This window comes from Lactuca saligna, chromosome 4, assembly GCF_052625555.1.
Source record: "Lactuca saligna cultivar CGN05327 chromosome 4, ASM5262555v1, whole genome shotgun sequence".
NCBI classification, from domain to species: domain Eukaryota; kingdom Viridiplantae; phylum Streptophyta; class Magnoliopsida; order Asterales; family Asteraceae; genus Lactuca; species Lactuca saligna.
Window position 1 is genome coordinate 289133241 of NC_136420.1, and position 5000 is coordinate 289138240.

General features: G+C 36.8%; 1 pseudogene; it reads left to right on the top strand.

The window, feature by feature from the left end:
- The first annotated feature begins 4218 nt into the window (after window positions 1-4218).
- LOC145043766 (UDP-glycosyltransferase 88B1 pseudogene) overlaps window positions 4219-5000 on the top strand; it is a 1701-nt pseudogene continuing 919 nt past the window's right edge.

The following is a 5000-nucleotide window of genomic DNA, read 5'->3' on the forward strand; positions in this document are numbered from 1 at the left end:
GAACCATACCATCATATTCGACCTTTGTTTCTTCCATGGTATGTCTTTGATTTTGGTCCTTTAGGACATATGCATAACATGACTCAAGGTCGAGGGGTGGATCTTTCCTTAGGATTTCACTTCGAGCTTGGTTGAACCCCATATCAAGACTGACGAAAAATATGTGTACTCCAAGAAGAACTAGAGTCTTGTGAAGAGATACGTCATGACATCTTCATCTTGGTCTTGCTTCATAATATGGAGTCAATTTCTTAAAAACACTTACTAGTTTGTTGTAGTATGTAGGTAGATTTCTGTCGTTTTGATGCGTGGTGAAAGATCTCCTATTCAATTCAAATAATTGTGTTTCTTCAGTGCCGTCATAAAACGTCTTAGCAACCGCTTCCCATATTTCTTTAGTCCTCTGAAGTCTGATGAAGTGATGTATAAAAAGTGGACTCATAGAATCGATGAGCCAGCTCTTGACACGATGATTATCAATAACCCAAGGTTCCTTCTTTTTTTCTTCAGTTGGTTTCAGGTTAGAACCAATGAGGAATCGTAATTTATTCCTTGTTGAGATTTGCATCTCCATGAGTTGATCCAAGATGATTACGGATGAAAACGTTGCATCTTGTACATTTTGTACAATGACATGAGGGATTTCTTTTTCGTTCATGTTGAGGGGTTTTCGAGAGTAAGGAGGTAACTCAAATGATCTCTACTTCCGGTATTGCTCTGATACCATGTGAAAAAAAGAGAAATATTTCTAATGGTCTATATACTCATCTTCTTGGAAAGAGACCCAATTTATGCACAAAGTTACACCGAGAAAAGAAAAGGAAACAATCCTATAAAAGGAAGAAAATAACTACAAAGAAATACAAGATATATGAGAATAAATGTGAATCAAACCCATATTTATGTTATAGGAAGCTCTCGACAACATTTTGATATTATTTAAACTTAATTAAAAATATTATTATGTTAATGATATAGTTTTTATAAAATAATGACGTATTCAGTTTTATCTATCTCTAAATAATTAGTTTTCTAATTTAGAATGACAACATATTTTAACAATATTATAACCTTCTTTATTTCAGGTAAAATATCTCTCATAAATCATATAAAAATAATAATATAGTTTAAAGCTCGTCATTTAACAAATCAAAGTTATATCGCTTAATATTAATAAACGAAATAGATATGCGTACTTATAAATCATGATAAAAAGGGAAAATGACTTATATGGATAATTATGTTTCAAAATCGTTCAAAAAATATCATTTAAGTTTTGTGTGTCCAAAAAACACCATCAAAGTAAAACATTTGTACAAAAAACACCAATGAAGTACATTTTTTATTCAAATTTGACCTTGTGGTAACGGACAATTACCGGTAAAAAAAATAAGTAAAATGAGAAAAAACAAAAGGAAATGACTCGAAGGGGTAACTATGTTTCAAAATCGTTCAAAAAACATCATCCAAGTTTGGTATGTTCAAAAAACACCATCCAAGTAAACTTTTTGTACCAAACATACCAACAAACTATATGTTTTGTTCAAATATTACCCACATGTAACTGGCTCTTACAAGTTAAATGATGACTTGGCTTAACTACTATGACATGGCATAATAATTATTGACAAAATAATAAATGATATATTCCTCCTTTAAAAATCGATTTAGGGTTTCTTCATGACCAATGACTTCTTCTTCTTCTAAAGTGATGATCTCGAACTCATGTCCAAAACCCTAACTCTTGACATAAGGCAAAAAGTGCTCCTTTACCTGTGCCTCAATGGTATCCCTCCCCGTAAGGCCTAAATCCATATAAAGCCCAAAAATACATCCAAGCCCAACTACAAGGCCTCTAAGGCCTAATATGGCCCAAGAACCCCCAACATGGCCTAAAGCCGAAAAACTGACCTGCTACAATCATGTAGGCCTGAGGCCTAAATTAATAAGTCCATGCATATGCCCATCATATGATGAAGCCTCTACAATCCGAATGTCGAGCTAGTACACCCGACGTACTCCTAGCGTACGGACAACGTACTTGGCTAGGTTCAAGAACCACCAATCTTCCGAAGGCCGTAACTTCTTTATTCTAAGTCCGATTTTGTCATTCTTTATATCTACGGGAGCTAATTTAGGCATCAGACAACCATACCGAGGGTTATGGCCTTTAGATTGCAATTCTTAGTGTTACCTTAATGCTAAATTAGATTTCATCATTTTGGGATCCAACATAGCTCTTTGATGCCTAAATTAGATTGTGATTCTTAGTGTTACCTTAATGCTTTGCATTCCATCTTTTTTTTTTTTTTTTTGCCTTACCTTACTCTACCTCGGATATCATGTCTTTGGGGTATTTATAGGCTTCTCGTTGTTAGAAGAGTTTATAGTCTTGACCGGTCCTTCATTTATTATATGGTCTACAGACATCCATGTCTTTTGTCATTTCCTTGTTATTTTATTGTTTTGTACCATTTCTTTTGCATGTTTCTCGGGATATGGTTCTGATTGTGTACGATGTATTCAAATTTATATTTGTTCGTAACAAGTCGTGGTTTCTATAACGCCAATTTGGTGACGGATAATGTAGGTTGTGGGGACGGATTGTTCAGTTTATGTTGGACCCCAAGGGCATATCAGTAAGTATCAGTTCGAGCCTTTATGAAGTTTGGGTTTATGTTAGAAAGGTTTTAAGGTAAGGGAGAGTTGATAGGCCTCGGGCCTACTTGATTGTAGCATGTCATTTTTTGGGCTTAAGGCCATGTTGGGCGTTTTTAGGCCATATTGGGCCTTAGAGGCCTTGTAGTTGGGCTTAGATGCCTTTTTGGGCTTTTTATGGATTTGGGCATTAGGGGGAGGGATACCCATTGAGGCAGGGGTAAAGGAGCCCTTTTTGCCTTACTTCAAGAATAACAGTTTTAGACTTGAGTTTAAGATCATCACTTAAGAAGAAGAAGAACAATCATATGAGAAGAAGAAATCATTTGTTCATGAAGAAACCCTAATCGATTTTTAAAGGAGGAATAGATCATTTATTGTTTTGTCAATAATTAGTATGCCATGTCATAATAGTTAAGCCAAGTAATCATTTAACCGGTAAGAGCCAGTTACCAGTGGGTAATATTTGAACAAAACATATAGTTTGTTGGTATTTTTTCTACAAAACGTTTACTTGGATGATGTTTTTTGAACATACCAAACTTGGATGATGTTTTTTAAACGATTTTGAAACATAGTTACCCATTTGAGTCATTTCCTCTTGTGTTTTTTCATTTACTTTTTTTTTTTACCGATAATTGTCGGTTACCACAATGTCAAATTTGAACAAAAAATGTACTTCGTTGGTGTTTATTGTACAAATGCTTTACTTGGATGGTGTTTTTTTGGACACACTAAACTTGAATGATATTTTTTGAATGGATTTTGAAATATAGTTACTCATATAAGTCATTTTCCCTAATAAAAAAATGAGATAAAGATAACTTATTTTTTTTAATTATTATAATCTAAAATTGAAAAGATAGTATGAGTCTATGAAATACATGAGTAAGGGTATGGTATTTAACAAGGTTCTAAAAGGCGTGAGGCGTGGCGTGGCGTCAAGACCAAGCCTCAAGCTTAACGAGTTATGGCGAGCTATGGCGTTTTTCAAGGCGTGATGTAAGGCGGCGATTTTGTATTAATTTATAATTATATTACCGCATAAATATAAATTTATATCAAATATACATAGTTTTTAGAAGTGTTATATCAACAACTAATAACAGAAAGTTAATAAAAAAACACAATACTTGTATGTCCGATTAGAAAAGGTATAAAAAAGAGCAATAAAACGTGTCTCAAACGAAAAAACACGCGTCATAACACGTCATAACGCGCCATTGCACGCCATATCACGCCTTACCACGCGTCACGCCTAACGGCAACGTTATGAAACTTTTCGTAACGGCGACGCCGCACCTCACGCCATGACGCGCCTTTTAGACACTGGTGTTTAACTAGCAAGAGAAGGAAAAAGATGGGGGGCCATGGCCTCCGCCGCCTCTACATAGCAAACCACACTACCATAAAGCCAGTAAATGTAATTTATTCTTACATTTATATAAGGTTTTGGATATGAGTTTGTGGATTGTGATTTCTTCAGCTGCACCAAGATGGGCCCCACCCCCTTTTATATAAGGTTTTGAGTTGTGCTCCCAAGATAACACTTTTAGAACTTCATTTCCATGCTTCTTGTTTAAATACAACTATATCGACTACTCTACTCTTTGAGTTCTAGCTAACACTGTAACACATGCACACACAAAAAGGGAATGGAATCAGCGACGGTTGTTATGTATCCTTCTCCGGGGAGAGGCCACCTGGTTTCCATGGTGGAGCTCGGAAAACTCATCCTCAACCACCATCCTTTTGTCTCTCTCGTCATCCTCATCACTCCGCCACCTTTTGAAACCGGCCCCACAGAAAAATACATCAAAACCGTCTCTGCCACCATCCCTTCCATCACGTTCCACCACTTCCCGATCATCGCTATTCCACCAGGCTTCTCTTCTGATATCATCCGCCTTAATTTCGCGATCCATGAGCTTTACAACCCTATTTTCCACAACACACTCGTAGCCATCACCGAGAAATCCGCCATCAAAGCTGTGATTCTTGATTTCTTTACGAACGCAGCTTTCCAAGTCTCTAAAAACCACGACTTACCCACTTACTACTTCTACACCGGTGGCGCTTCCGGCCTCTGTTCGTTCTTACATCTCCCCACCATCGACAACATCACCTCCGGCTCCATTAAAGATCAAAACCTTGTGTTTGATATTCCTGCAGTACCTCCAATCCATTCTTCCCATTTCCCCGCAGGTTTCGTTGATAAAAACAAACCCGCCTACAAAGACTTCATAAACACAGCCAGAACCATGGCAAAATCCACCGGCATCATTGCAAACACCTTTGTTGGGTTCGAAAAAAGAGCTGTTGACGCTCTCCGGGATGGTAAA